This window comes from Rhynchophorus ferrugineus, unplaced genomic scaffold (assembly GCF_030347505.1).
Source record: "Rhynchophorus ferrugineus isolate W39M unplaced genomic scaffold, kcgeb_rfMv2 rfM8, whole genome shotgun sequence".
Lineage (NCBI taxonomy): Eukaryota > Metazoa > Arthropoda > Insecta > Coleoptera > Curculionidae > Rhynchophorus > Rhynchophorus ferrugineus.
The window spans coordinates 14,286,816-14,310,327 of NW_027472587.1; the positions used below are offsets into that span (position 1 = coordinate 14,286,816).

At 34.0% G+C, this 23,512-nt stretch overlaps 1 long non-coding RNA gene across 1 annotated transcript; it reads left to right on the plus strand.

The window, feature by feature from the left end:
- The first annotated feature begins 729 nt into the window (after positions 1 to 729).
- On the plus strand, positions 730 to 22,798 carry LOC143200888 (uncharacterized). Its single transcript, XR_013006835.1, has 2 exons — positions 730 to 1,201; positions 22,345 to 22,798. It is a non-coding gene; the product is annotated as an uncharacterized LOC143200888 (long non-coding RNA).
- Positions 22,799 to 23,512: the final 714 nt, after the last annotated feature.

A 23,512-nucleotide genomic window follows, 5' to 3' on the forward strand; every position in this document is an offset into this window, starting at 1 on the left:
TCTTCAATTTCGTGACGAATATTGTCTTTAAGGTGTTGAATGGTTTGAGACTTATTCACATAAACTTTTGATTTTAAAAAACTCTATAAAAACCTGGTGCTGTTAAATCCGGATATCTGGCTGGTCATGCTAAATCGCCACTTTGCGAAATTAGTCTTTGTGGAAAAGCGTCATTCAATAATTGAATTGTTGAACGAGCTTTGTGTGCTGTGACCTCATCTTGCTGAAACCGTATGTACTAGTCTTCTAGTCTTTGCTCTTCCATTTCAGGCATTCACTATGTTTAACAAAAATTGAGACAGTAATCGAAATATTTCCTATTATTGCCATAAAAACAGTCAAAAGTATTTTACTATTTATCATTCACAATTTTAATCTATTTAGCCCATTACATTAACAATCTTGGAAAATTTCGTTCCAAATTGCTGTTATATTAATATACAATATATTGTTATTTACAAGCAAACTACGAAATAATCATAAAAGTACATATATTACATATAAATCTATGTAAATATAAATTGGGTACATTTTTGTCAATGTCGCGGCTATAACGACTGAACCAGAAGTTATCAAAAATAGTAACTAAAAGTACACAACTGAAAACAGTCGACTCAAACAGTCACTAATAAAAAGTAGTAAAATCAGTCGAACCAAAAATAGGGACTGAAACAGTCGATCGTAAAAAGTACTCAATTACTAAACAGTCGATAGTCGTTTTCAGTCGATAGTTTCCAACGCTAGTTGATCTCGGTGTACATCATGGGAAGCAGTTCTCGCGCAATACTGGTTCGAAGTCTGTACGTGATTGCACTATATCTCGATTTTTACTCGAGCATTAGCCATACATCGTCGAATAACCATATTAAAATTAGAAACACTGTAACGATAGCAGTTACGCAACCGGAGCCGTCGAAGTAAGCGTATTTTTAAACGGGCGACCGCGGCGTCGAGCGTGGCGCTGAATATTCGCATAAATCGAAGAATTTACCGACCAACAACGGAGTGTCAACCGAGGTCAGCATCCTCGACGTGGAAGAAGATGCGTACGATCGACCTCGGTCGTTCGATTCCCAGGCACCATCGGAAACGGAGGAGGCGCACTATAAAACCTCGCCTTTACGTCGAGATGGTGCAGTTTGATAAGGAGGGCGAGGCCTCTCGGTCGCACATGGACCGTTTGACCTTCGGATCACCTCCCGTACGTACCGCTTGATATACGCCAGAGATGTCTCGAATTTAGTGCTGTTTAAACGAGTAATTCATACCAACGCCCATTTTTTTAACCGAGAAATACCCTTACAATGTTTAATAATAAATATAAGGTTGAGGGGAAATAAATTTAGATATTTCTAAATAGATGCAAATCCTAATAGGTACAAGTAGCGGAAACACGCAGGAAATCAGAAGATCGAAGTGAACCAAACCACACGAACTTGTTTAATGTATTCTTAACACTAGTTAAAGTAGATTATTTTTTTTAAATTTAGTAGTAGTAATAATAAACAGTAGTAAACAAAGTTTAACAGTAGTAATAAATTAATTTTTAAATAAGATTGTTAAATACTACGCATATCTAATGTAAGATATAATTAATAAAAAAATCTTAATAGATGGCTTTAATGTCGCGTATCTCTAGTGATATTTATTAATTTTTATTTTGGTCTGGAACCGAGTAGAGGAAGGTGGGGTAGTAATGGATCGTAGGCTGATAGGGGAAGATGGGGTAGTTTGACTCAGTACTCAATAAACCTTACGCTATCAGCTCACCCCATAATGTTTACAGATGCTTCTTACAATTAGTAAGGAACGCACGGGAAATCCGTTGGAGGCAAGAGGGCCCGGCTGGAGACACCTCCAAAAGTACAACGTCTCGCGCAGACTGCTCATGCGGAGCTATTCTAAACTAGCCTGATATTTTTTACAAATGTTTACGAGATGCTATAGTCCGGTTAAGTTTAATTTTCATATTGCTGTTGGCAACAATTGCGTGACAGAATGCAATGATTAAAGGAAATGTACACAGGGAGTAACGGAAGAGCCGGAAGAAGTAATATTACACAAGTTTCTTCCTTGATATAAACTTTAACCGTGTCAAATTTCACGCCACCTATTATCCCCAATTCGTTAAGCTAGATACCATTTCGATTAAGGAAAAAAAAAGAAAAACAGAGAGAGAGAGAGAGAGAAATCAATATATTCTCTCAAGTTTAAATCGGGCAGTATATTAGTAGCAAATTTATCGACTGTTGTACCTTCCATGCCGGTTATGTTATAACCAAGCCGAGGTACTGGCTTCCTAGAACCTCTCCCAGCGGCTCATATTTACTCCACCTGTCTCTGCGAGCGTTTCCTTACATATAAAAACAGAATTTTACTCTTTAGCGAGTGTGCACCCGTGTCGGAATTGTAATAATGTTCGCGGTCGGCACCTAAAAAGGTCCGTTCCGCGGCTAAACGGTCGTACCTTATCTACCGAGCGAAATTTTGAAGTATTACACCGGCGGCTAGCGTCGGACGGGTAGCCGAGGCCGACAACGAGCGCATGAAGAACATAGAGTATCATATAGAGGTTTAACATAAAGAGGCGAGACCGAGGAAAGGTTTTGCGTGGTACCACCGATGCGGGCACTGAAACCACATTTTTAATTGGTTTCTTTAATTTCCCTAGAGAGATATTTGATTGCCCCATTTCAATAATGTGATCGTTTGTTTCTATGATTTGTTCTGGCAAGCTCTACGCAAGCGCATACACGCATAACTGGTGTTGAAAATTTCAGCCTACTATGTTTTTCTTTATTTATATTTCTGCGATAGATAAATTTAGTCCCATGAAATGAAAAAGCAATAATCAAACATTTGCTACAAAGGAAGTAAAGGAAGTGTTAATATTATTTAAAGACTACCAAAAATAGTAATATAAAACTTTATCATTAATTTTGTATGAACTATGTTTAATTAAATAGTAATTAAAATGTACATTAATTGAAAGTTTACCAAGTAGATAAAAATTGGGAAGCATTTGGAAATAATAAGTCATATACTACATATTCAAGCTTTCGATAAGGTTTGGCATGAGGGCCTTGCTCATAAACTACAGAACATGCTATCAAAACAACACACCGAACTATTAAAATCATACATTATAACCAGAATGTTTAGAGTCAAACAAGAAGAAGCTTACTCTACAATAAAAGAAGCTAAAGCAGGTGTAGCGCAAGGAAGTGTACTGGGACCAATGCTTTATCTACTCTACACTTGTGATATACCACAAATGGAAAATATTACGTTGGCTACATTTACTGATGATACTGCGATTATAGCTGTCGGAGACAATAGTAGAGAACATTATTCTAATTTAAGTTCCTTCAATTTTCCCTCAAAAATTCTGGCAATACTTTACCTATAAAAGAAAAATTAAATCGTTACTAAAATATAAACATCTTTATTAGATACGCTTAGTACAATCTTAATTTACAATTAATCTATTTCTACTTTTCCTGTGTACTTGGATTAATTAACAAGCAAGATGAGTGCGAGAAAATACACCAGTATGTATTCCTCAATTATAAAATTATAATTATTTATTAATTATTAACTTATAGCTATAGTTTACACTAAATGTATACACTTTATATAAGTTCGTATGGTTTTGTTCGCTTCAATCTCCTGACATCCTGCGCGCTGTCCAGCAGTTGTATTGCTTCCACGTTAGTATGATTTTAGTAATCTTCTTTCGTGTTTCAGGGCCAAATCTTGGATACTTCGCAAATCCATTTGATTTCCAGGTCATCGTGCAGTTCTTCATTGGTTACATAGCGACATGCATTGGTAATCAATCGAAGAACCTTGTTTTGACAGCGTCGTATGACTAGTTAATTTGAATTTTTAGTGCAACCTCATATTTGTACCCCATAGGTCCAAACTGGCTTTATAATTGTATTATAGATCAACCTCTTTGATTTTAGATCAAGTTGAGAGTATCTTCCGACTAACCAGTATAGTTGTTTTATTTTGGTTCTAATGTGTTTTGCTTTTTGTCTAACGTGATGCTTCCAATTTAATCTACCGTCAAGATGGATTCCAAGGTATTTAGCTGATACTGCTTGAGGAATCGGGCATCCATTGAGTGATATAAGTAAGTTTTTATTATTTCGCCTCAATGCAAAATTAACGTGGACAGATTTGGAGCTATTAAGTTGAATTTTCCATTATTTCGTCCATTTGTAGATTTTGTTGACTGCCACTTGCACTCTTTCTATTCCACTAGGCAGAGATATATCTTTTGCCATAATAATTCTGTCGTCAGCAAAGGTTCCAAGAAGTGTTTCTTTTGTTGTTGGAATGTCAGCAGTGTAGAGCAGATACAGGAGAGGTCCTAAGACGCTGCCTTGAGGAACTCCAGCCGAGATATTTTTAAATGTCGAGAACGCCTTTTCGTGAGATAGTCTAGTTACTAAAATGTATCATAATTAATGTAAATGTCTAATTTTTATCAGTTACTACAATTTTTGCCTAAAACAAATAGGTGGTTAATTACAATAGAATGTATATAAAAGTTATAATTACGTTTAATATTACTTCTAGAACAATTGTATATTATTTCACTCGTACCCTCTGCAATGTTTTTATTTGAACAAAAAGAATAATTTTATTCATTGCTTCTTGTTATGGCTTCGAAATCTGCAGCTATATCGAAGTGAAATTTTGGCATATGTTGATTTCTATTTAACGTCCTTGAAAATATTTTGTTACAAATTTGCAGTCTTTATTTTCCCACTCGCAACATAATGGATGATGTTCAGATATTGGAACTTTTCAAAATGTAACCTTACATACTTACCTTTGTTCTTCCTTATTTTAAAACCATTGTATGTTACAACACTAAGAATAAGACTCTTAATTATTATTGTTAAAGGCTTGTTAATGCATCATAAAATCCAAATATTCTAGATTATTTGTTGTTTTCACTCGATCAACAGTAAATTTTGCCGGCTTGGTGGCGCAGTGGTAAAGGTAACAGGACGGTCCCCCTACTGTTGCGATAGCCACGGGTTCGAATCCTGCTGAGGCATGGTCGTAAATTTATGTTTGTGAATGTTTATTATTTGTGATTATCCTAGGCAAAAGTGTAAAATCCGACAAGGAAAATGATCTCGGTCACGCCAGTAACCAGGCTGGGTAAGACCGGATGCCTTCTGGGATAATTTCTAAATTAGTCACTCGCCAGACGGTAGGCCTAATGCCGAGAACCGTGGTTCGGAGCCCACGTTAAATAGTAGGTCCAGCCCAGATTAACTCAGTCGGTAAAAGGAGACTTTAAAATATGTAAAAAAACAGTAAATTTTAAAATTTCCGATTATATTTACTACAGCTAGAAAAAGAGAGTGCAATGTCGAATCCGAAAATTTGTTTCAACATATCGTATTCTACGTCAGACGGATAGCCGAGACCGAGCACATGAAGAACTACAGTACGATAGGTACACTCATATGGAGGCATTAAATGAGTTTGTGCCTCGAATATTGTACCTGGTGGGTTTTTCCGCGGACGTTTCTCCAATTTTTATCGCAGATGTTGATAAATCTTGAAGATTCTTCGAGACGATAAAGCGAAATGGTGTTGTAGGAATGTTCGTCGGGTCGGTCGGTCGGTCGAAACGTGTGGCTGCCACTGCGGTTATCTATCAGAACACTCACTACTATTTTTGGAAGGAATTTGCACGGGAACTAAAAACACTGGTTGAATCAAAGTTGTTTATTTTAACTTGCGATTGATACATGTGGTCGATGGGAGGATTGACAGGATATTAGGTTAAGGTGAAGGAAGTACGGTAGCGCTGTGGAAATGGTACTGTTACAGGGGGACGGTGATAAGAAAAGAGAGCGAGACGTCGTCGTGATGGCCTTTTATACTCCAGAACTGCATGGTACCAATCCACCGGCGTTGCCAACCTTTGTAGTTATTGATGGTGAATTGGTGGTGGCCTAAAGGGTCGTGGCGGTCGCCACAGTGTTGTATGACTCCTATTTGAATATATGCTTTATGGGACAGGTTTATAGCGGATATGCATTGGGTTCGGCAAAGAATATTGCGTCTCTTCTTTCACGTCACCAAAAGTTCTTCTATCATAAAGAGTATTTTGTAAAGACCACGACAAGTCATGTGGATAAGGTTTACCGTTATTATACGGTATGAGATTTCCCTAGTTAACCTGCCAACAAAAGTTTTAACTAATCCCGGTCAAGTACTTTCATTCAAATTCGAGGTATTTGGTTGATGCTGTGAAGGCATAATGTGAGTAATTCTTAAACAGAGTGTACCACAAAGACATAACATCATATGACCAACAACTGACGTCGCGTTATTTAGACAATAAAGTGTAAATAAAATAATGTAATTGCTGAAGCAAATTTGTTAAAATAAATTAAAAAGTATCAAAATAAGCATAAAGAAGATTAATGTTTCCCTTTCTTCATATTTATTTAGTGTCTTGAATTTGATATAATCTTCACCCCTTGTATTCTGGACTAGAAATAATAAAAAATCGATTTTTTCTTCATATTCTCAATGGTTAACTTTCCAAGAATATTCTTCTTAAGAGTTATTTTAGTGAAGCGGAAAACGAAACGGGTCATTCTCTAAACTATTTTTTATATCTCGACCCATATCTCGGAAACTATAAGAGATAAAATGAAATGCTCTCCAGATTCGTTATTGGCGTGTTTTATGTGCTATAGGGAAGCTCCTCTGGCGAGTTATTCGCTTAGGATGGCGTATTCAGGAACTATGGAGCGGAAAAAAGCGCGCTAGAGACACAGAATGAAAGTCGAAGGACTATATCTCGGAAACTATAAAATGTAAACTGAATTGCCTCCCAGATTCGTAATTGGCGGGTCTTATATGCTATAGAGAAGCTTCTCTGGTGAATCCTTCACTTGATATGGAGGATTTAGCAGCTATGGAGCGGAAGTAGAGACACAGAGTGAAATCCGGCGGCCTATATCTCGGAAACTATAAGATATGTACTGAAATGTTTTCCAGAATCGTAATTGGCGGGTCTTATGTGCTATAGGGAAGCTTCTCTGGTAAAGCATTCACTTACTATGGCGAACTTGAAAGCGTGGAACGGAAGACGGAAGCAAGATTGTTTAGAGAAAGTTCAAACGAAATTTAATTTTGTAAATCAGTTCAGTAAGACTTGAAATATTATTTCAACAGCATCGAAAGAGTAGTGTTCGAAAACTGCTGTAATTTTTGGTGACATGACAGTACAATAAAACAATCTTTATGAAGTCAGTCAGCAAAAAATCAGTCTCAAGTTGTGCCATATCAGAACAAAAATTACATTTATGTTAGTCTCCTTTTTATAATATTCACCAAATAGACTAAAATGTCGGTTAGCTCACAACTTAATTTTTTTTTATTATAGAAACTAAAGGTATAGGGTTGATTGAGTTTGAATGTGATCTGCTCTGTTTTTTGTCTAACGTGATTTTAACTAGGATATAATGAAACGAAAACACTGAACTAAAGAGTATAAAAAATTTCAACAAAAAAAGATTTATTTATTTCATGTCACTCCATAAAAAACTTCTCTCTTTACTTTTCTTTAATTCTTTTTACATTTCGCCCATTCTTTACAGTTTCCCTACGAGATCCCATCATTTGAGCACCCAGATCAATTACTTCTTTGATTAAGCCCATTTCAATAAATCCTCATGGAACGGCCTGAAGCGCCATTTTCAATCAGTTCGTCTCGGGCCTGTTTGATAAGTTAGATATTCGTTTAAGGACTATCGTTTTCCGTCACGGTTTAAAATTAACGGAGATCTCTTCGTCCTTTTTCGAGTCGAGTAGATGGGTTCGATACCTCAGTCTCGCACGAGACCAGTTCGCGTTTCCTGCTTTCCGCCTTGTTGAAGATCGATGCCAGTAGGCAACGTTCGTAATCGCTCGGTGATGACTTGGAAAATTATCTGTCAACGGCTGATATAAAGATGCCCATCGAAGGTTAATCCGCTATGATTCTTGGGTTTAACGTCCTCTGTAACAGTTATGAGTTTAGGTGGATTTTTTTTGTATATTTAGTTATAGTTTAGTTAACTTTATGAGTTATATCACCAGTTATTCACTTTTGTGCTTCTCCTTTTCTTTATCTCTTTCCATATTTTTCTGTCTATGTTCGGTCTTCTTGGTTCGACCGAGATTCTTGTCCTCTTCTGAAGTACTCTACGTACTCTGATACTTTCGTCCTAAGCTTATTTTTCATTATTAACTTGTTTCAATTTTTATCAAGTTACTTAGTTAACTAAGTTAATTGAGCCAAAGGGAGCTTCCAAGCTTGGGGCTTTTTCTAGTTTTTAAGCCCTTTCTCAAAGCACTCTCACACTCTTTAGGCGGCTCTCTTATTTTACCTTCATGTGTTGTGTACTATTCTTCTTCACTATATATTTTTCGAATATTTTGAATTGAATTTTTTGAATATATTACTGCGGTTTTCGCACTTATAATATTGTATCAAAATCACTTGAAATAAGGCATAAGGATTCATAGGAAGAACTTTAATATCCATTATTCATTCTCTATTCAACTAATGAGGATAAATATGGATGATGTGTAATAAAGAATGTTAAATCTATACAATGTTATTAATATGTATATATATATATATATATATATATATATATATATATATATATATATATATATATATATATATATATATAGACGCCCTTGGATAAAGATAAAACTCTTAAGGTATGTGTATTTTAGTGTGAAATTAACAAAAATCCATACTAGATTGCAGTAGGATTTATTATATATTAATATCTCCTTTTAGCAACCAGGGTTTTATCTGGACTAGAACCTACAAATTAACGTCGGTTCCAAACCACGGTCCTCAGCATTAAACCTACCAACTGACGAGCGGCCACCTTAGAAATCCATCTCCAGTCATTAGAGACATCCGGTCTTACCCAGCCTGGTTACTGTCGTAACTGGGATCATTTACTTTGTCGGATTTTGCACTCTTGCCTAGGACAATCACAAATATTAATCAACCACAAACATACATTTACGACCATGCCCCAGCAGCATTCGAACCCCCGACTATCACGACAGTAGGTGGACCGTCCTGTCGCCTTTACCACTATGCCACCTAGCCGGAGTTTTGCAGTTCTATTTTTTCAAGTATACGTTTCGTTAGATTCAAAACTAAAATTGTACAAAAAATATTGTATTCAGTGTAAATTTCTTTATATGTTAATTTCATTAACCTCAAAATGGACCATATAAAATGTATCTACACTCAGCTAGCGCATTCACAAAAAAAAATTTAATATATATTGAATTTGCTCGATAACTTAAGGCGCAAAATCATTAAAATTCATAATGTATAGTAAACAATGAAATGTCCATTTATAACAAACAAAATTATACGATTATCAATAAAACCCAAACAACCACAACAAAAGCAACACCTTACATCATTGTACATATTAAACAACGTAAAAGACATCAAAACCATTCCCGTTATTAACATACTTAATTCACAGATGGCGCCATTGTTCGTCAACAAAACATTAACAATAGTTGTATAAATATTCATCTCCGAAGATGCTTTCAATGGGACTATTAATCATTCATCGTCCCGACGGTATCGCCCGTCTTCCCGATACGTCTTCGATCTACTTCCTCCCGACCACGTTGACATTCTCGCGTTTCCGGTCGTTTCCGGGCGTGCTAAAACAACAATAGATATCGGCAATCGCCTATCGGAACAAAAGAAGAAAGGAAGAGGCATTGTTCGCGGTAATGGAGAGATTAGTTGGACCACTGCCTAATTGCATTAGAGAATAATGCTTTCTATCGATTGTTTCGGACGTTATTGGTAAATGAAGCGGGTAAATCGATTTAGAAAAGCTCTTACGATTTTGCGAAATATATATAATGCACTTATTGTTGGCGAGTTAAACGAACTTTGAACGATTTCTCCGATCTCAATATGATTCTCTTAATATCTTATTATTCATTATTGGCATTGGTATAGTCTGTTCAAAAAAACAGTGAACTCACGTCATCCAAATTGATGACGTCAAATGTTGCCACATCAACTTTGAATTTCAGTTTGTTTTAGTTCTGACAAAATTCTAATTTAAATAAAATAATGAAACAGAACTGTTATTAAATATAATTTATTTTAATATTATAGTATTTCTCTCAAAGAGTTGCATGTCTCTAAACTTTCTATGGATTCATTTCCGAGCAAAACTTTATTCTGAAATAATTGTATTAAATGATATTTATATTGAAAAAACTACTCACTGTTCTTATGTAATAATAATATATATAATCTCTGATAGAGCTAACATCAAGCATATCTTGATTTATCCACCCGCTTCGTATGGGGACGGTTTCTATTCGGTGAATCCAAGATTATATTTTTAATTTTTTGAGGTATTTTATTGACAATGATTAATGATAACAATTAATATTCAGTACAGCTGTAGTACGCTAAAAATGTTTTCAATCAAAACTGCAAAAGCTTAATAATTAACAATGAAAATGCTTATATCTCTAACGAATTTTACTGGCAAGAGGTGGCCTCCATTATCTCGTCTTCTGTCTGGCTCCAACATTTCCTATTAGTATTAACTAGCAGCGATTTGAAATTTATTAAAACAAGCAAAGCATTAAAACAACTTTTGCCGGTTTATAAACTGTTGTTATTATAAGTTATTTTGAAGAATGTTGCAGATATTTGACAACCGCGCGACTTTTGTAAGCTCGTTGGAACATATCAGATTTTCATTTTCATTGTTAGGCTACGTTTATAATGTCTTCCGTTCGTTTCATGTTTATTTTAAATAATAAACTTTCATCCTTTTTTTGCAATTAATGGCTCTATAGTGCAGTGCGTTTAATAGGGTTACAAAATAGAAAAATGCTAGATGCTAATTGTATTTATAATGTGGAAATCAAAATAGAAATGAATTATGTGGCTGTCACTTGTCAGGGGACTTAAATTTGGGAATAAACGTGATTGTTATCTTCCACAAATCATGTATTTTCTCGGAAATTTTACTTTACGAATTAGCCGACTACTAGTGAAGACAGTGTCAAGTGAATGTCTGCCATGTAAAGGTTGAATAGTTCTGGGATGAAGAGGGAAACTTGTACAGCACCGGCTTGTAGCTTCCGATAGCTTTCAGCGGTCACTTGGAGAGAATTAACTGCAGTTCTAAGATAGCTTAGTTTATTTTCTTGAAGGCTTTAATAACATTAGAAGAAAAATGCCTGAAAATATTTAGTTAACCGAGACGTGATGTGTCAGATTGTAAGGAATATAGACTGTTTGAATAATAAGATGATTTTTCTGATTTCGGGATACGAAATGGGATAGGGTTCCTAGAAGGTCAAGGAAATTAATTTATTATCACTTCCATCTGAACCAACAGATGAGAGTGGTAATACTGATAAGCTAAGGATCAAATTTAATTGGTTTTAAAACACCTGCTAGTATTTCTGCAAGTCTTGATTCTTCGTTTGTTAACATGTAATTGTTAAAGTTGATGTTTGTTTCTCCCTAGTTTAGTTTAAACCATGCAAATTATTATATTTAATATTGAGTTTTTATTTCATTTTATTCATAAATATTTTGATTTAAATATACTTGATAATTTAAATCCAAAGCAGATGTTAAAACATGTATCAAATCACCGGTCCGGGCCAATTTTAAGACGGAATATATTTCATCATAATCCAATACGCGTTACCAAACAGTTAATAGAATTTATTCACTGCGCATTAATCATTTTAAAGAAAACAATAAACGCACTTAAGCAGATCTGTATTGTATGATAATCAGCGTAAACAAAATTGAACTTTCTCTCTGAAGAAATGGTTCCTAATCCTTCGAGACGTAGACGTCGGTTTGCATTTTTGTCATTTTAACGTTATACAATACACTCGACTTGGTGCATTGTTATATATTAGGTGTACAGCAATAATTCCGCCTGTTTTCCTGTTTGTATTACGTAGGATTCAGATGGAGTGTGTTTTTGCAGCTATTTATTTATTTATATTTTATTACTTGATATTAGCTTCACCAGACATCAAATAAATGAAATGTATAAAAGCAGTGACTAATTTTTTCAATATAAATCTAATCTAATACAATTATTTCAGAGGAAACTGTTAGTTTGGAAAGTATTCATGGATAGCTTAAAGATATGCAGTTCTTCAAAGGATGTAGAACATCCCTTCATATCATGTTAAGTAATATAGGATTTACATGGTGTTACATAGTGTCACATTTGTGGTACATTACAAATGTAGAGTATATAAAGCATTGGCCCCATTACACTTCCTTGTGATTCGTCTGCTTTAGCTTCTTTTATTGTAGAGTAGGCTTCTTCTTGTTTAACTCTAACATTCTGGTTGTAATGTACGATTTTAGTAGATCGGTGTGTTGTTTTGTTAACATTTTCTGTAGTTTATTAACAAGGCCTTCATGCCAAACTTTATCGAAGGCTTGCGCTACATCTAAGAATATAGATGAGCATAATTTTTACTTTCGTAGGCTTTTTCAATAACCTCTGTTATTGTATGGACCTGGTCAATTGTTGAATGCTTGTGCTTGTTAATAAACCCAAACTGGTGTACTTGTATTAGGTTTTTTATCTCTATGATCCGTTTTATTCTTTTCAACAGGAGTTTTTCAAAAACCTTAGATATTAGTGGCAGCAGTAATATAGCTCTATAGGCATTTATTTCGTTTGGTGACTTTCCAGGTTGTGGGAGCATTATAGTTTCCTCCATCTTCAAAATGCCTGAGACATGTTTTAATCTAAAAGCTGTATTGATCAAGTTGGTGAGTTTTATAATTCCCTTTCTTAGTAGTTTTTACAATAATTCTCCTGTTATTAAATCGTAGCCTGGTGATTTCCTGGGATTAATGTCAGTTTTAATTACTTTGGTTAGCTCTTTCGACGTGACGTGACTAATTCAATCATCGAATTTTCGGCTTCCATGTCCGGCAAATTATAATCAATATTAGTTTCGTTTGGTTTGAAAGTTTCTTCCAGTTATTCAGCAAATGCTTCTGCTTTTTGGTGAATCACTTTAGATGACGTGAATTTACTGTTTTATTGAACGGACTATATGTCAGGTATTTAAAATATTTTTTCAATCCATTGTATTTCCGAATCTTTGTTATAATTGTCATAGTTCTTGTTAAAATTAATAAATTTTAAGATTGTAACTATTTGCATATATCTGATAATATTTATCATTATTCCAATTATTTTTCTGTTAAGATTTTGTGTTAGAGCCATTTACTATCTTTTTGAGAATCAGACAAATATCAACCATGACTATTGTATTCCATTATTAGATTCATAATCAAAAGTACGACTATATATTACGTTGTTCACTAATATTTTAGCACCGAGCAAAGCACGCATGGAATGCCGACAGATATTTCAGCGGGTTTATGATTGGATATGATTATTTTAAAAGCTCAGGCATCGGTAATGGGTGCCACTCCCTTGGCAGACATAATAATCTGTCATTGGACGGTCGGGCTGTCATTGTTTTGTCATTGTCGCGAAGATGACACGATGCATCACTAATTGCCATGACGTCGTTGCATTTTAATTGCGGGTCCGCACGGTTAGTTCGTGCTATCAACGCTATAATTCAAGTCCCCAGGGAATAGGACCAACAAAAGAAGTCTGTTATATCAAAAGCACCAATTTTCGATATTGCCTCTACACTACCGTACAAAGGTTTGGAAACAATAAGGTAATTTTTAAAAAACGACAATAAATTGGACAAGCTATGATTTTTTACTCTAAAATCTTAATCAAACCTCAGACTAATAATTAGTTAAAGTTAGTTTTTCTATCAAACTTTAGGATTCCTTTCTTAATGAAAAAATAACTTCTGATAATTATATTCGCTCCAGAACGAATAGAATTTTTTTAAGGTATATTCCGCTACTTTTTTGAGTGCGCGCCATCTTGGTTATGTGACGTTTAGCTCAGTTTCGCTTGAACCACTGTATTGTGTAGACGTCTAAATTTTATTATGGATATACATACACCACAAGAACGAACAAAAATAGTGCCAATATTTATTGAAAAAAAAATCGTTCCATTATTGCCACTCAGCGGAACTTGCGTCAAAAATATTCTAATCGTCCAGTGCCTCACAAAACCACAATTTGTTGTTTAAATGCTTAAATGATTTACATTTTCGACAGGACGGTACGGCATAAGATAGGCCTCGTTCTGGAAGACAACAGACGTCTCGTAACGCTGAAAATGTGGCTCTGGTGCACGATAGTGTTGCAGAGTCTCCAGAAACATCAATTCGGAGACGTGGTTCCCAGTTACACATTTCTGCACGTAGTTTAAGGCGAATTTTGAAAACTGATTTGAAAGTGTTCCCGTACAAAATTCAATTAGTCCAATAATTGCTACAGAGCGATCCTGATCAACGAGTTGAGTACAGTAATACAATCCTAAGGTTGTCTGGTGAAATTGAAGAATTTTCGTATAAATTGATAATGAGCGATGAGGCCCATTTTCTTCTTAGTAGCCACGTCAATAAACAGAACAGTCAGCTTTGGGGAACACATAATCCTCAATTAATTCACGAAATATCACTGTATCCACTAACAACTCTATGCTGTGGTAAAAACAACTGTATGGTGTGGTATTCATGCTGGAAACATCAATGGTTCCTATTTTTTAAAAATGACTAAGATATTGCTGCTACTGTTAGTGCTGAACGGTACCAAGACATGATTCGATTTTTTTTGTCTTGAAGGCCATTAAAAACCGAAAGCGTTCAAATTTGCACTGCTTAACCGTAAGAGATCTATAGGGTGAACCTAAGGCCTAAAACAATCATCATTTGTTTGACGTTTTCCATCCTCGTAATTTCTTTTCTCAGTTTTTCGTTCTATTGACTTCTATATATCTTTTTTTCGTATTTTGATTTTACTTGTTTAGAACTAGGATAGCTCAGAGAAGAACATATTTATAAAATATTTTTTATGGACTAGTCGGTTATTAAAAACTGTATTCTTGAATATTTTGTGATTATAATTATAAAATGGTGTTAAGGAGTTAGTATTTTCGAGAGTTTGAAAAGAATATTTGTTAATTTTTTATTATTTTTTTTAAAAGCAGTTTTTTTGTTTGTCTTTATTGACTTTATTAAAATGAAACAGTTTTCTGGATTGTTTGGAGTGGACCAGTCTCTATACTGTTTTTATAGTTCTTTCCCAGATATCTCGGCGTTTCGTATACTATATCATTCATTTTTCAAGCTCCCAACATCGTTCTTATATTCTAGGAGTTTATTTTTTCTTTGTTTTATTTTTTAATTATTTTCTCTCATAACTTCTTTCGCGTTTTTTGTCCTGGTTCATCAATTCTTTGTTTTCTTTTTTTTTCGTATCCTGCTGGCTTCCTTGTCAAAATTGTTTTTATTAGTGTTCTCGCAATCTTTTTTTCTATTTACTTCTGCATATTCTTTTTGTGTTAATGTAATGGCTATTGTTTGTTTTCTTTATAATTTGCTCTTATGTGATGTTATTTTTGTTAAGCTTCCTCCCCTTTCTGTCTTTGAATCTTTTTTTCCTCTTATCTTTTCTTTGCTTTTACCTACTAGGTCTTCTTATTTACAATCTAAATATCTGCTCACTTACACCAATTTCTTATTCACACTTACAGCTTCGTGTTTCAGCATTTAATTCATTTTATTATTATAAGAAGTGTTACAACTTTGGTAATGCATATATATATATATATATATATATATATATATATATATATATATATATATATATATATATATATATTAAGTAACTTACTAGTATTATTACTGCATTTTTTCTTATTATATTTTTATATCATTATTGTTTCTTTTATCGTTTTCTTTTTGTTGTTAACTGTATTTTTTTATCTTACGTTTTAAATGTTTGCTATCCTTCTGTTTCCTTCATTTTCTTTTTTCTTCTGTTAGTGTTCTTTTCTTTTCTATCCTCTTTATTCTATTTTCCTTCTTTATTATAATATTATTATATTTATTTCTTATATTTTATTAATATTTTCTTATTTTATTATTATAAGTATTCTATTTAAAGCTATCTGTATTTTAGTGCATTTTTCACTTTTACCTCTCTTATTGTTTTTATTTTGTCTGTTATTTACCTTAACCTATCTTTGTTTTTTTCTATATATGATTTATCCTAATTATTTTTGAAATCTATTTTCTTTCTTTCTATTGATATCGTTTAATATTTATTATCAATGTATTTTTATTGTCGAAGGTAATCTTGCACGCACTGATAGATTCTTTAAACGTCGTTCTTACCGTTAAATTTGCATCGAAATTAAATATTCTAATACACATACATTTATGTCGAGTTAATTTATCAACTAATAAGCGTAAAACCCCTTCAAGGTCGTTCTTTGAGCAACCTAATATCCATAAAGTAGAGATACTGACAGTTTAATCCACAACGATGTCCCGGACCATCAGATAGGATTCGCTCGCCAAAATTACATGCATAAATGGATTAGAGAGCTAACGATGGAAATCTCGTATGTATGTACTTAAAAAATATATGCAACTAATGCCTAATGTTAGATGACTACTCTTACTTGCGTTATGTATATGTGCAAAAAAAATGTCTTAAAATATTTAATAGATCGCCTACGCGTAAGTTCGGATTATTATTGTTGGTTATCGTATCTCGATGTTGTTATATAAGTGAAAAATGTCACCGATTTGCCTATCGGCGTCCTCTCTTTGTCGTTCTTCGGCTGGTGATCTGTTTTTTATCTTTACGCCTGAGATAACGGTAAAGGCAGGTTCCTCCTGTGGCGGCGTACTGTAGAGGGGTCAGACTAGGTTGACTATGTCGCCTGCTGTGGACATACGATCTAGCAAGCGAGCTGATGTACCTTTTCGTCGTCATATTCGATCGCTTGATCGCAAAATCTCGAAACAATTTTGTGCAATTGAATATTTTTTATTATATTTTCATTGTAATGTATTTTTATAAATGTATGATATAAAAGATCTGATATCTGAGTGATATTATCAACAATTTGCTGTTCTTTCCATCTCATTTGAATTAATGTTTCTATCTATGTATATTTGGGTTTATTAACAAGAATTTAATTATTGACCAGGTCAATAAAATAATAGATGTTATTGAAAAAGCCTGCGAAAGTAAAAAAGTATGCCCAGCTATATTCCTCGATATAGCACAAGCGTTCAAAGAGGTTAAAAATGAAGGCCTTTTTCATAAACTATAGAAAATGTTACCATAACAACACACCGAACTACTAAAATCGTACATTACAGCCAGAATGTTTACAGATAAACAAGGAGAAGTTTATTCTACAATAAAAGAAGCCAAAGCAGGTGTAACACAAGAAAGCGTACTGGGGCCAATGCTTTATCTACTCTACACTTGTGATATACCACAAATGGAGAATATTACGATGGTTACATTTGCTGATGATACTGCGATTATAGCTGTCGGAGAGAATAGCGAAGAAGCCACACGATAATTACAATAGGCAAGTGACAATATAAATAATTGGACACATGTTTGGAAAATAAAAATTAAATAAGTAAAGAAAGTAAATCTGTGCACGTGCAGTTCACCTACAATCAGACCGTACAAGTACCAATAACATTGAAAATACTGTAATTCCATATAGCAACATCGCTAAATATCTCGCAATAAATATTGATGCAAAATTTTGCTGGAAGGAATACATAAAAAAGAAAAGATAAAAACTGGAACTAAACTATTAGAAAATGTATTGGCTAATTGGAAGAAAATCACAATTATCATAATAAATTGTTATTATATAAGCAAATACTGAAACATATATGGACATACGGAGTTCAATTATGAGGATGTTCTGCAATTAGTAACATAAACAAAATACAAAATTTTCAGAGCAAAATCCTGAGAAATATCGTGAGCGCACCCAAATTCTATAAGACTGACTACCTATATTGAGACGTTCAGATACCCACAGTCAGTCAAGAAATCAAGAGAATTGCCAGGGGGCATAAGGAAAGACTCCCTTTTCATGAAAATATTGAAGTATTGCAACTTTTGAACACCACCAAAACAGGACACAGACTCAAAAGAATGAAACCATCTGATCTTGAGTAGTGTTGTGTAGTGAGGTGCATATATTAAAAAATTCAGCAGTGACATGTATAAACATTATTTCACCAGAGACTGAGATAGGACCGATGGGTCCTCCTAGTTATATACCTAGATTTAAGTTATCATAAAGACAAATTGTAGGTTAGACGGAAACGACTAGTAACAATGTAATAATTAAATGATGAAAAAATATTATGCATATCGTCTTCTTCCTATCAACCTTTTTTCTCTGTTTTATTGGTTCTAGTGTTTATATGCTTTTCTTACTTGTGGTTTCATGTTTTTTATTATTACCTCAAAATCATCATTATTTTCGATCTATTTCATTTTCTACCTTTTCTTTTTCCCTTTTCTTGTCGTTATTCATATCCTATTTTTATATCACAACGCTATTCTTTCTAGCTATTTCACATTGCCTCTTTTCGTATTATTACTAAATTTATTATTCCTCTTCTGTCTTTTTTTTCGGGATGTTTTATTTAATTATTATAATTATTATATAATAATTATTATTTTTTCCTGTTTTCTTTATAGTTAATTCAAAATCTTCTTTGTTTTAGTTCTTGATTTTCTTCTTCTTTTTCCATTCCTTTTCTTTATGTTTTTCTTTGATATCCTATTTTTTTCTATTCCGTCTTTTCTCGTGTATATTTATTATTATTATTTTATTGTCTTCGTCTTTTTCTTTATCATTAACTTTATATCTTTCTTGCTATATTTTCATTTTCTTCCTGTTCCTTTCGTATGTTTTTTTTTGGTTCTTTCTAATATTCTGATTTTCTATCAGTGTTTTTCTTGGGTTTGATTGTGTTTGGTCTCGTTTGAACATACCAATGAAGCCATCGAGGAATTTTAGAATGGCTTATAAAATTTAAGGTGACTTTCATAATATTATATATGACCCAGTCCAGTCCAGTTAAGTTAAATAACTCTATATTCTAGCTTTAACTTACATAATTTTTGATCCATATATATAGATCATATAGCTTGAGGTACATTCTAGTGAATTTGTAATCAAAACTTCAGGTAGGGGAATAATTTAGAAGGTGGCTAGGATATAAAATGGACATAATGTTAATAGCGCATTTCTATAATATTACTTTATAGTTGCTGCTTGTGAGAAGTGTCTTTGCTCAGTCTTCTTGCTTCGGTCGAGTTTTTTCCTGAATTTGAATAAATTAATTTGCTAAGTCTCATTGCATTTTTTAGATGTACTTCTATGTTCAATTTATTTTCTTATCGTCTTTTTTACGATGTCCTGTGGTTATTAGGATAGTATCTCTTTTCTCTATGCATATTATCAGGTATATATATCTCACTCGCTTTATATCAATATTTATTTTATTACTTTTCCTGTTCATTTTTTTGTTTCTTTCCGAATCTTTTTACTTTAGAGAGAAAAAATCTAATACCTACAGATCAGTTTGGATTTGTTAATAAATATTCGACAATTGATCAGTTATAGAATAGCAGATGTAACTGAAAAAGCTTATGGAGGTAAAAAGGTATGGTCAGATATATTCCTCGGTGTAGCACAAGCCATGATGGCCTTGTTTATAAGCTATAGAAAATGTTACCGAAACAATACATTGAACTATTGAAATTTTATATTAGAGCCAGAATATTTAGAGTTAAAGGAAGCCGCCTTTATAATAATAGAAGCTAAAGCAGGTGTATCACAGGGAAGTGTATTGTGTCCAATTTTATATATACACACTGAAATTCTTGCTGTCGGAGGCAATAGCGAACAAGTCATACACAAGTAACAACAGGCAAGCGACAATATGAATAATTTGACTCAAAGTTTTCCAGAATAAGGTCCTGAGAAATAGTGCAGGCACACAGAGATACTACAGGACTGATTACTTACACCGAGACCTTCAAGTATCGACATGCTCCACAATATCTTACCTTATACCAATATGAAAGTAATACAACTCTTGTATAACACCAGAACAGGAGACAGACTCAAAAGAATGAAACCATTTGTTGTTGTGCAGTGTGAGGTGTATTTAATATTAAACCAACCGTGCCAGTACATAAACGTTATTACATTAGAGTCTAAGATAGGGCCGATGGATCTTCCAAAATATATACCTAGATTTAAGTTACTGTAAAGATAAATCATAAGTTAGTCAGCAACAACTAATAAAGATGTAATAAGTATATTTTCAAAAATCTTTCTCTATGTAGGGACAATATTTTCGTGTCAACTTAATTGTATTCCTTGTTGATATACAACAGCAGAACAAACGAAAATTTTTACTCAAACGATCAATCAAGTTAACTGGGATTTCGTCTCCGCTAACGTTGTAAAGTTCCGTTCGTTTCGTTTGTGGCGTCGTGCAAACGGTCCCGTCCCGTCATCAGGCAACGTCGTAGATTGGCCATCAATTATCTATTTTTCCGGACGACGGTGTTCCGTTGGACGGACGTCGCTCGTTCGTCCATTGTTCCCGCCGAACGCAAACATGGCCAACGTGATCGATCCATCACGACAACGGACCCAGGGATTCGTGACCGAATTTTTAGGTCCGATTTTTTCTCCACGTGCGAGAGCGGGAGATATACGGCGCCTCCACGCGCCCCTCTGCCGGTTCTCGTCCGGATCACTCAGTTAATTGGGACAGGATCATAGGAGATAAGCAAACACATTCAAAAAGTAACATTTGGCTAGCGTAGAAATTAGTTTTAGCAAAAAACCTATACATCCATGTCTACACAAGTTTAGATTGGCTGGAACTGCACATGCCCACTTGTTCTAATCCAGCCAGAGATTCTTGACAACTACTGGTCGTTTTCTATAAACGTGTTGTCGTTTAGTACAGTTGTGGTTAGAAGTCATTTTTAGGTTAATTTTGTATTTATATTTTGTTGAGGTAATATAATTATTTTATACGCAAAATTAGGGGCAGATAATGCGAAAATAAGTGTATAAGGATGAATTATTAGTACAGAATTATCATTTAATCTTAAATAATATGGAAACAGAACTTATCTGAAGATTATAGTAAAGGTAAGAATAAAATATGGTCATGTTTGTATACGATTTTACAGATATTTTAAAAGATATTTCGAATTAATACAAATATGGGAATGACTTCTAACCAACACTGTTACTGTTGCCTGGACGGTTCCGTTTATTTTCAGGTGGCATATGACTTATTATATCTAATTGCTCACTAATAATGTTATCAATATTATTTCAAATTTAAATAATACTGCGTTCAAAATTATCGATAGGTTCTCTTATTCCAGTAGGATTTTCCTTTGTTGCAGTGGGTTAAAAAGCCTAAGTGGGGTATCACATGATGAGAATAGAGCTAATTGATCTTCTATTTTATCCATATAGTCAATGAGATGGTTTCTATTTTCGTATACAACATTAATACGAGTAGTCCGTATATTAAAGTTCTAATGGGTTGGAGTACCGCGGATGATTCTTCTGTCACACATCACAATTTTGTTCAGCACATCTACTCGTATGGATGCCCGAGTCCTCAAGAAGAATCAACTAAATACCTCGGCATACATCTTGACGATAAATTAAACTGGAAACATCATAGAAGTTATAGAGTTAGAAAAAAAGCGAAGCACATTAGAACCAAAATAAAACAACTATACTGGTTAGTCGGAAGATACTCACAACTTGATCTAAAATTAAAGAGATTGATTCGATTGAAGTCAATTTGGATCTATCGGGTGCAAATATGGGGTTGCACTAAGTATTCAAATGAACTAGTCATCCAACGCTGCCAAAATAAAATTCTTCGATTAATTACCAATGCCTATCGCTATGTAACCGACGAAGTACGATGACCTGGAAATCAAATGGATTTGCGAAGTTTTCTAAGATTTTGCATTAATACTCGAAATGAGATTACTAAATCATACTAACGTGGAAGCAATACAACTACTGGCAACGCGCAGGAAATCACAAGACGAAGCTAGCAAAACCATACGAGCTTATATAAAGTGTATACCTTTAGTGTAAACTATAGGTTAAATAAGCGCATTTCATCTTGCTTATGAATTAATGCAAGTACAAATGAAATGTAGTATTAAATTAATTTATAATTAAGATTCTACTAAAAAAAAACTTCTAATCGTTGCGGTGAATTATTTTTCAGGATTCAAGTAGTTCCAAAAACACACAATTGGCTCACCATCGCGAAAATATCTAAAAATAACTACCAGTTGGGATTTTGCTGCAACTTCAGTTGTTCCATCCTCTATGATCGCCAAAAATGAAGAATTATTAATTTCCTCAATTATTTGTTCAAGTATGACAAACTTCAAGTGTACACTGTAACAGATCGTTCTGTATTCCCTTTAGGGAGGTATCTTTAAATACTGAAGCTTTCTTTGGATGCTCACTTAGAGTTGCATCTAGTTCAGCTGAAGAATGTATAAATCCACGAAATATCTCCAGATTATGGGAAATAACGTTCTCATCATCTCCCAATCCCATGAGCCAATTCAAAGTCTCCACAAAGTTTAATGCAATTTATATTTAATTATTATATCAATTAATTATATTATTATATATTTTTTATTAATATATTATTAATTATTATTACATAATTTGTTATTATAATTACGTCACTAACTTACAAACTATTATAATTGTTTAATTAATTGTAGTTTTAAGTCCCTCGATATACCAGTCCCCTTGATACCAGTATTTTTGTTCTATTGTTTTATTTAGATTAAAATGTTGTAGTTTTGATTAAAATGTCCGAATCAAAATGAACCAAATCTCATAGTGAATGCGGAACATCGCGATGATTTGACGTCATCAATCTAGATGACGTGAGCTCACTATATCCTTGAACGGAATATACGTTGTTGGTGAAGCCATGTGTTTTTTTTCTACATCTCTTTGCACCCTATTGATAAATGAAATCGCGCCATTACCGAGCGTAATTACGACTAAAAGCATTCGTTATTCCTAATCAATTTTCCCGACATCGTTTGCCTCCACAGAAAATCTCATCAAACGACTGACCTCGACTTTATAGTTTCTTCATTAGCTTTTACTGCCGTCGCGTACAGTATAACACCACCGCGCCAGCCAGGGAGATGCCTGTAAAATCGCAATAAGCCTCGGCGAAGCCTTCATTTTTTCGCCATTGTTCTACGTCGAGACCCGACGCTTTTATGGCTTTTCACGCGGCGAACTTTTCGATCTTTTGTTGTTGTTTTTTTTTTGTAGCGTTTCGGCCGTCCGTCGCGCTGTTCGTCGTTCTCGCAGCCGCCTTGATGAAATTTACATGTTAATTTAATCAGGCGTAATGC